Here is a 10945-nt window from a genome sequence, read left to right on the forward strand (position 1 = left end):
TTCTGCAAAGGCCCTTCAAGAAGTGGGAGTAGTAAATTTTTCACTTCTTCTCTTAGACTTGTCCTTTCAGGCCTTGACTGAAGGTGGTTTAGTAGAGCTGACTGTTAAAATTAAAGCATGTTCTTGATCTGGCTACAGGACACAGCCTTAGGCAGTCCTCACTTGCTGTCCCTGTTGCCCCCTCTCCTGTTGCTGGTGCTACCTCTGCTTTGTTTGGGAAGTAGTCCCTCCTTCCCTTCTTCCTTGGATGTGAAGAAGACCCTACCGCATACTTCCCAGCGTGGACTCTTACTGGTTTGGTGGATCTACACTGTTTCTTGAGAAGGCTTTTGCCTGCAATGACATAAGTAGCAAGCAGTCTGGTCCTTTTCACTCAGACATTCCTACCCTCACTGACGTTGTTCTACCTGGTCTATTCAAAGTGCAGTGACATCCTCTTTTGCCTTTTGCAGTCCTTTTTGGTCTCATATTTCTTTAATAAGTTAGATATAAACTCTCTATTATTCTTTGATCCAGGATTTCACATCCTTTCCTCTCAGCAATCAAGTTACCTGACCCTCCTTGCTTTGCTGCCTAAACAATGCAACAATGCCAACTTCTTCATCCTCCAGCTCCCTTGTTCCATACCCTTCTGTTTCTCCCACCTGACACTTTGCTCTGGGAAGCCCTTGCCTGGACTCCTTCAAATTTCTCATTAATTTCTCTGTGAAGCTCCTGATAAATTGCTAACTGGCTACAGTTAACTTGTTGCTTTCAGTAGGAGCCTGGTATTTATATGCATCGTGTATTCAATTAGCTGGCACATGAGTGCATAAAGCTGGCATGCAGAAACTCTCTTATTATTCATTCCCGTATGTCACTCCCTCACTCTCTCTTACATTTGCTTGTTGTATCTTGTCTCAAATAGAGACTACATGTTCCTCAAGAGAAATACCTGTCTTTGAGTTTAGGGTAGTACAGCACCCAGCATAATGGGTTGCTACCTTCCTCCTCTTTCCTGGGTACTTCTGAGAAACAAACAATAAGGAACAACAAGAGCTGGCCAGGGATTGTTGCATGCATCTGTGTTTTTGTCTGAATTTTCGTGCATGCTGTGATGTGTGCTGCATATAAATTGGCTTTGAAAAGTAGGCAAACAATATGCTTCCAGACAACAGTGTAAACATTCTGTTGGAAACTGTTTCTGTAGCTATACGCACATGATGTAGCTACAATGCATCCCTGAATTTGTACCATGTGGGATAGAATCACTTTTTTCTCCTGTAAATATTTGGTTTTTTTCCCTTCTTTCTTTGCATTTTTGTCATTGCACAACAGTTGCTCCCTGAAAGCCACAGACCAATGGCACAAATGCGAGCCATGTGCAGAATCTGCAGCCACAACCTGTTTCATACTGCCAAACAACCTGTCATTTTGCAGGACTAGTAGTTCTCCTAATAGGACAAAATGCTTGCTTTGTTGGTGAGCTGGGCTTGGAGAGATGAGAATTAAGGACTTGCAACATGACGGTTTGTAAAAGTGAGCACGTGTGAGGGTGAACGTGTGTGTCTTCCCCTCTGCTTCCTGGGTTGCTGCCAGTTTGCAAGCTGTCAGCCATGTACAGGGAAGCAAATGGAATGAGGGAGGATGCATGGGCAACCCTTCTTTCAGGCCTTCAGTGGCTCCTGCCACTGGCTACACTCTCCAGCATGTTTGGCCATGCTTGTCCTTGGAACACAAGAGAAGGCAAATCTGGCTTTAAACCATTTCTCTTCCTCAGCAATGAGTCCCCAACTCAGCAGATCCTAAACTTTCTTAACTTCTGCCCTCTAAGTGTGATTCCTATAGAGTAACTGGACACAGCCATATCCCACATATATCTCTCTGCCCTGGGTCCATTGGTTATACTGGAGAGAGAAGGTGTTGGACAACAGTGCTGTACAGGTAGTGGATCTGCTGATGGCAGAAAGTGCCACTGGAAGAAGGCATCTGCTTCTGGAAGAAGTGTACTACTTTTGGCTAGAGCTGTGCAAAAGAGGGCAGAATCCTAGACCCAGGTCCCAGGAGATCTCCTTGTCCACCCCTCTGCTCGAACATAGGAGCATGTATGTCTGAGCTGTCTTTGACAGCTGTTTGAGTAATCCGTTCTTTAAAATCTCTAATGATGGAGATTTCACAGTCTCCCTAGTGGCCTCTTTTGGCACTTAACTACTCTCACAAGTAGGAAATTTTTCATAAACCTTCTCTGCTGAAAATTAAGTGGATTTAAGGAGATAAGCATGACCACATTGCTGAGAGCAAAGGCTCAGTTGCCCCAGCATCTCTACATAGCAGTGGCCAATAACAGAGACTTCACAGGAGTGTATAGCAACAGGACAAGGATGCAGTGATAATCCTTCCACTGGACTTCTGTAGCCTGAAGTCTGGGAATGTTTTGTTGCTCTGACTGCAAGAGGTTCACAGCGCAACTCTCTTAACTCTCTTCTGTGTGAGAACCATTTTTGTCGTGGAGAATGCTTTTCATACAGCTACAATGTCTTCTCTTTTCTAGATAAAGGAAGTCAAAGATTCCTGCCCCTTCCACTTTGGTCACGTTTTCTAAACCTTATAAAGTGTATGCTGATTTTAATTTGTAGTTGACCTACAACTCCTTTAATCATCTTTTAGGAGAATGGGCTGATTACCTGTTAGTCTCATAGTTTATAACACTTTGAATTGGCACCATCTTTTCTGTTGCTGATGAGATTTGGCTCAATCTGGTTTGAAAGGAAATGACTAAGGAGCCATAAAGAGAAAAAAACCAAGAAGATAGGGCTAATGCCCAAGCAATATCCTGAACATGAAGAGTCCCACAGCCTGCCTCCTGCACTGGATGCTCATGAATAGTGTGCATGAGATATACAGAAGCTGCCCTGTAAAGGAACCAGCCTAGTGCTTCTTCCTCAGAGAAGTGCAGAAGAATTGGGCAGCCATTGCCCCTTAGGGCCCAGGGATATTCCATTACTGCATGCATGCTAATACAGTTTGCAGAGGGGGAATGGAGAATTTTCACCCAACCCCAACCCCCATATTATTCCCTGTTGTGCTTTAATGAGAGTTAAAAGATATGTGGATTTGTATGGGGTTTGGCTTCAATGAGAGTTGAAGGATATGTGGATTTGTATGGGGTTTGGCTCTGACTCCTGGTGTTGCAGTGCCAACTTACTGGGAGATTTCATTCTTTGGCATTTCCTTCTGGCTGGCTCAGTGTGTTTGTTGGTTGTTCTGCATCCTCCTCTGAGAAGCTCAGGTCTCTCACAGTGTTACGTGGGGAGCTGCAGACATGTCTGTGCCCTGCAGTGCCAGTCCTTACAGTGGCACTTGAGTCATTCTGCTGTGATGATGCAAAGTTGCCAGTGCCTCTTGGACCAATGACAGAATCCTCTTTGCTTTCATTTGATGGTATAGACACATTCTTGAAGCTGAAACACAGGATAGCTGTTTTAGCAGATGCTAACATGAGCACTTGGCTAGCAGGCTATGCTAATGTGTCTAACTGGTTTCCAGAGTGCAAGCACTCTGCCAAAGAAATGACCCAGCTTGTTTAGAAATTCCTGACGAGTCCCTCAGTGCAGTGTGGCATGGGTACATCAACAGGTGACTTCCTCAGTGCTGGACATGCTGCAACTGAGGGTGGGAACACATTTTGTGCCCTTATCTAGTGAGCTGTAGTTTGGTTAATCTGCTGGCCTTTGGTTCATTTTTCATGCATCTATGTGACTCAATTAGCTCCTGACCTGTAACTAGGGAGGGCCAAAGAATACTCTGGAAAGACCAATGTGATGGTAGATTGCTGCCATTGCCCGTGTGATGGAAGATCATTGTTGGAAAGATTGATGAAAACAGCTCAGGTTCTTGATGTTGATGTGGGAAGCACATACACAAGCTGCTCAAATCATTACCATCTGTATTATGAACAGACCCCAGAGCATTAACCTGTTCTCTTGGTTTCCTATGCTGAAAATACTGTTTTATGTTAGCAAAGCTGATGTACAAATCCTTCTTATGCATAATGCAGGACATTTTATACATTTGACAGGAATGCAATTTGAAACATTTTGAATGGAAACATTCTCTGTGGAATTGTTTTGTTGTGATGAAAAATACCCCCAAGAAACAGTGACGTTAAAGATACTGAGTCTTTGGAACTCAGGAAAGTTTGGAGTGATAAAATGCACCTTCATTTTAGATTTTCTGCATCTCCATTTTGGTCTATTTTAAAGACTGGGAAAAAGGAAAAGATTAGTTTGGCTTTTAAAATGGGAATATTAATGGTTAGCTCTTCATAAAGTGGTTTTTCTCTGTGGGCCACCCACTCTTTCACTAGCAGTAATTTTACTTGGAAACCTCAGTGTGAGGAAGGGAAGATATAATAATAATAATAATCCTCATATTCATGCAAAATTCCATGCCTTTAAAAGTGGAGGAAAAGTCAGCTGGAAGTTGTGACAGATCTCTTTATCTGCAAAACATTCCTTTTATAGCTTCTCTTCCTTTGAAGAATCTACAGCTTTCCAGAAAGGGGGAGAGTCAGGTTTCTGTAGGACAAAATAAGTGTGTGCACCTGAGCTTTTTTCTGCAGACTACTGACACTTTTTTTGCTTTTGACCAATATGACTCCCTTAAAAACTTAGGGGTGCAGTCTGTGGAGGTACACACTATGCCCTGCCATGCAGAACAGGATCCAGGATGGGGAATGGTACTGTTTCTGGCACCACCAGCTCCTGCAGGGATTTCTTAGTGCAAATCTTTGGCAATAACCAGATTATGTTTTGGAAGTGATTCTTTGATGTCTTCTTATTGAGGGCCTGGGGGCTTTAACTGTGTGTCTGTTCTCTGCTGGAGATGGGAAGTATTTTCTCTTTTCTGTAGCTCAGAATAATTCCTGCTTTTCCCTTTGTATCAGCTGTAAGAGAAGTGGCCCAGAGAGATTCAGATGTGCGTCTGTAGCAGAGAAAAAGGCTCAAGGAGGTTGGCAATTATTTTTCTTATTCTGATCCCTGGGGTGATGTCTGGAATCTGGGGTGATGGTCATGGCACAAGAGCCTCAAGACAAAAGAATGATCTGTTGATTTTTATTTTTATCCAGTGTTAATTCTTCATGTTTCTATATGGAGAAATATGAGCAGGGAACATCTTTCTGTTGCAAAGCAACCTTCCTAAAAGCATTTGAATATAGTTAGATCCATAAATAAGTGGCTTTTTAAGTGCACTTATTCCTCCTGGGAATGGAGGTGGATTTATAAGCAGATCACAGAAATTCATTTTTGCAACTCTCAGGAAAAGAATTGGCACTATCTATATTGCAAGAAGAATAGGGCTGAGTCCAAGTGACACAGACTGACATACTGGTGAGACACCCCAGCTCTTTCATAGCTATTTCTTGAAGAAATCTGCTCGGAGAGCAGAGACAGCAAGTGAAGAAACACTGTGTGGATGATCAGCAGTGCAGCATGATTCCTCATCCTTGGATATTTACAAGTAGGAATCTTCTGTAAGTGCATAGTTAGTGTTAGTACATAGCTTCAGCTTCCTGCATTGGGATTTCTGTGACTCAGAGAATATCATATGGATCATATGGATATACCTTTTTTTTTTTTTTTTTTTGAGCTTGGGAAACTGAGCTCCATATGAAACATGTCTATGGAACACGAGCAAGAAGATTTTCCACTGCCAGCCTATAGTGAAATTAGGGCTGAGTGTCCTAAGTGCTGTGTCCAAGGTGGTCTAAGGACGATATTTACAGGATAAAAGTGGAAGTGGTAGACACAGGTTTGAATGATTTGGCTTTGAAAAGCTTTTGGGGGTGAATACATAACAAGGACAGACCACAAGGTTTCTGGGCTTTCAGTTTTCAAGAGAAATAATGCTTAACCAAAATTTCCTGTCAGTTAAGTACTTTGTTAAATAAGTGCTTATACATTTTACCTTTAAATATCATGTGTTTATAGCTTGTTCAAAACATTCACAATGTTGTTTTGGCCAAGAATTATTTTGTACCCATAAAGCACACAAGTTAATTTCATACAGTGAAAAATACCATTTGTTAATTGAACAATGCACTAAACAAGGATTTAGCAGTAGCACCTGTGGAGCATTCCCAGGAGTTAATCCTTCACTTATCTTAGTAAGGAATTTTTAGCAGACTACAACAGGGTGAAAAGCATCCTGCATCAATCCACATTGTAAAATTCCTTCTACTTTGGGGAACAAATTACAGGATAGGTGTTACCATAGGTACTAGTGGCTGTATTGACTGACTTGTATTGAAGATCTCAGTTTTACTGTATCAAAGGTCCAAGTTTTACTGCTGAAATAGGGCACTCTAAAAAGCACTGCTTAGTTTTAGACATTTCAGACATGATCAGCAGAAAAGTGGTTAATGTGCTGAGAGCTGGAAAAGAGATTATGGTTAAATGGAGCAAAAATTGCCATTTTGTACCTGACTCTTCACAATCCTGCCTTCGTTTGCAGCTGTATTGTGTCATCAAACCATGAGCAATCCATGGGGTTTCAGCTGCATGACTCCCATTAATTTTAATCAGAGTCAGGAGAATAAACTGCTGAGCAAAGCACTCTGAAAATGTACCCCTCCATTCTTAACAATTATATTACCCTGCTTTGTGTGGTGGGCAATCTTTAGGAGGCAGAGCCTGAATGCTGCATCATTTCAATACCTGCTCTTTGTGCATAATGAAATCAGCACCGTTTGCAGCCCGCTCCCTACTACAGTCGACAACTGATTTCACTACACAAATGACCAAATGATTGACTTCAGCATTTCTTTCCACGAAACAGATACAAATCTTTAAGGGATTTGTATCAGCCGTCTTTTACAGGATGGAAAGACTGTTTAGGAATATTTGGTGATGTCATCCTTTAATTAAAATTGTTGCCAGGATACTACCAAGTTACAGAGGATAACTGTGACTGTGGCAGTTCTAGTGTTAAAGAGATGAACAAATAACAGCAGTCAGAAGCAGTGCCATGTGTTTAAAGCTGGAGCAGAAGTCCAGGTGCAAGCTGATATATCCCCACCGCCATATTTCCATGAACTACAGCAGGCATGCACACTCTGGAATGGTCCGTGCAAACAGCCTTGCAGCAGTCAGAGCCTGCGAGATGCTGAAAATCCTCATCTCTCATTAGTGTCACTGACTGAGAGGTACTCAGCGCTGCTCAGAACCACAGATAGGCAGCGAGCACGTAGAGCTGGCATCTAGCCCTCTCACTGTATATGTGCTTCCTGGCTTTTATGGCCAGGCTCAATTGTTCTGAGTAAATAACTGCCCTCGTTTACAAATCTGCATTCTGAATAATTTCTTCAGCATTCAAACATGCCCCAACCTTTTACATAACCCTCAAAGTGCAGATAAAACCGCAGAGATTTCCTGTGGGAACTTTAAAAAAACAATAACCACAAACTCCTCTAAAGGACAGATAAAAATGTGGTGAAAGTTTCATTAGCAACAAACTCTAGCCCTTTTAGTTGCACCAGCACCCATATTTTTTGTTTGGTGGGACAGTTTTTGCACAGATGTCAAGTTTTGCTACTTGAGGAATGTGAAAATGAGAACAGAGTTTTCAATGCACTCGGATCAGCAGGCATAATCAGGTCTTAAGACTACCCTTCCTTATCCAGATAAACAGTAATTCTTTACAATGATTTCTGAAGTGTACCATGTTCCCATTTACTCAGACACGCAGTGCTTATAGTGGGAACCATTGAAAAGCGTTGTCCTGCATTATCTGAGGGATTTTGAAGGAAATGAAGCAAATCTGCCTTACAATACATTGTTCCTGCAAGGAAAGATCTCACAGAATCTAATCTTTTTTTCATTCATTTTTTAGTGTAGCCTGCACAAGAGGCAGGCTCTTCAGCATCATTTGTATGATAATAGCATTGTTTTGTCCCAAATATGGTGCACATCTCAAGGACCTCCATAGTTACATCATGGGGATTGTTCAGTCCAGACAAGGGGGAGGCAATTGTGGAGGGAACAAGTCTAAACACAGTGAAGTGCATTTCAAATATTACCGTTAAATCGTTACATTACCTTTCTCATCTGCCACCAAAGAGCCTTTTCAGCCAGAGGAACGTTTGGCTTCCCATGGAATTTCTGCCAGACCAGTATACACTGAGCTTTTCCAAAGGACTTAGTCTCCTGAATGTCACCTGTCTGCCTAATCCTGGACTGCAATAGAGCTTTAGGCAGTCAATAAATACTTAGCCTCCAAACAGAGTTCCTTTTTAGTGTGCATGGGTAATTAAGGACAAATTTCTGAAAATTTTGAGGTGAAGTGGGAAGTCACTTAGACCTTAATGTAGTTTAGGTCTAGAGCAGTCTGAGGTGCTGTGCCTGGTCCCCACAGTATTTCCTGAGGGGTCAGTGCTTCCTGTCTGATAGCCATGATACCCCAGGGTATGTTGCAAGGTCCTAAATACTCACACGAGAGCAACCACAAACTAATTTATTAATGATTTTAATCATCTATAGGGCTAGGAGGGCTTTAGAGAATGAATTGGTGTTTGAGATTGAGGTGTCATACAGGGAAATTGCTTCCATTTGTTTTTTCCCTGTGGATTATGCAAGGACCCCAGGGAAACTGGCCTCCTAATTTAGGTGCTTTTCTGGGAGGCCTAAAGCTGGCAACATGAATCCCCCAAGGGCCATTAAGAACAGTGCCTGGGCTTCCACAAGTGAAACTAAGTGCTGTTATGACTCTATAATGAGTAGGTTTCTTATAACACAGCAAATGATTTGGCATGGATGCTTTAATTATAAAACTGAACCCACTTTTCCTCTTTGCAAAATATTAATGAATAGCTCATGAAGTGCTTGTTGTGACTGGTTGTGTAACATTCGTGGTCCTCTCAGTGTGATGAGTTTGCTACGAATGTTCAAAGTTCACACTTGTTATTGTACAGCAAACCACATAAATTGAATGGAATGAAATTATTATTTTATGCACCTTTATCAATCCAAAACACATATTGCTCTAAGCTAGTTGAATAGGCACTATCCATAGAAAGTATTAGACACTGCCCAACTGATTCGCCTTCTCCTTAAGGAAAACATGAAATAGCCAAAATAGGTAGGCCAGGTAACCCTCTGGAGTGTTTTTGCGTGTTAGGTGGTTTAGATTAAACATGTCAGGTTTACTTCTGTGTCCCACCCTGGTATTTTTAGGGTCATTTGAAGTGCCCTAGTGAATATTGCCTTGCCTCTGTCCGGTCTAAGGAGATGCATTTCCCACAGCCTCTGCCACAAATACCTCTTCTAGGGCACCTCAAACAGCCCCAGGTGCTTATAATGGTGTGGCAGCTGAATGCCTAAACAAAAGTCCCTCGGTTGTTATGGTCACTGAAATTGGAGATTTCCTTAATAATCAGGTGTACGTGTTTACTCTAGGTTGTGCCCAGTACCTTTGTAGTTTCTCTTAGTTCTCTTTTGGATAGACCCCACCTCAGATGCAGAGGCCTGCAATGCATCCTGGACACCTACACATGAATATCTGAATTGCACTGTTGCATTTGGGGGGAATTAAGTTGAATGAGATGAATGTTAGCCAAGGCTGAGACAAAAAAACTGTGAGGAAAAAAAAAAAAAAAGCCACCTCAACTCACATCAAACTGGAGCATGTATCTATTTTGGGGGGGAGATGCAGGACCCCAAAACAATATGATTTGCTCCATAGTGGCGTAACTAAAATGTGTAGCTAACTAGAACCACTCAGTCCCTATATAGTTGAATCCTCTTATTTTTAAATGAGGTCAATTTTGATATGAAAAAGCCATTTGGAAATAAAAAATGCAAAAGATTCCTTTTGAAAGTCTTGAAATGAAATGTGCCATTTTGAAAGTTTCATTCGTGTTTTTTTCAAGTGAAATGTCAAATAAATGCAAATCAAATTTACACAGTTTCTATCATGTGAAAACAACATATTTTATCAAATCTATTATTCACCTATATTTTCAGGATAGATCCATGTCTGATGTGTGAGCAGGCAACTTATAAAACTAGCACAGTGTGAATTCAGTTGTAAGAGGAAGATGACAACTCATTCCCTGTGACTCTCTACATTATAAAAAGAACGACTGAAAATTCAGCTCCCATGGTATTTGTGTTAAAAAGGTTGTCTGTATGATGATTTTTGTGAATAGATTATGAATGGAAAATAATTTTGATTTCTAAGGAAAAAAATTTGACTTCTAAGGAAAAAATTTTGACTGTTTTTGCTTGAATTGAAAACCAGAGCAAACTGAATTTGGTGTAGGAGATGAAGATAAGGTCTAGTTGTCCTACTTTATGTATTTAATTTTAGCTTATATTTTATGCTTCTGTTTAAATGATCCTTCCATAGTAATTGTCTAAGTATTTGTAAGGCTGACTTCTATGGAAATATTTGGGAATGATAAATGTTCTTGAAAAAACTCTAAAGTTATGTAGTCCATCTATATTTGGTCACTTGTTTCGGGTATATAACCTCTCTATTGAAGTCTTCACTACTCCATATTTGCTATATAGGGACTGAAACATAATTTAGGAGATCTGTCTCATCATAAGCCTAGCATTTAAAGCTCAAGATGATTGAATGGATTCTGTTCTAATTGTGTAATGACATTGTTTCCAGACCACTGGCGAGGGTTAGGGAAAGAAGGACTATAGATACCTCTAGGAGGAAAAGAAAATGAAATTAAGTTTCTGCTGATGTGCACATCACTTTCTTAAGTGTGGCCTAAAACTTCAGATGTTAGAGACCTGGGCAGGTTCTTATTCTTGGCAGTGATTTCTTAAATTATGATACCATAAATCTCAGGTTTTGTGTCTCTTCTTCAAAAGCAGCCTGGCAGCCAAATAGGTCAGACTTTCTGGGCAGTGGCACTGCATGACTGGAGACTCAGATGGAGTGAATTCACACCTCC

This window comes from Sylvia atricapilla, chromosome 2 (genome assembly GCF_009819655.1).
Source record: "Sylvia atricapilla isolate bSylAtr1 chromosome 2, bSylAtr1.pri, whole genome shotgun sequence".
Taxonomy (NCBI): Eukaryota; Metazoa; Chordata; class Aves; order Passeriformes; family Sylviidae; genus Sylvia; species Sylvia atricapilla.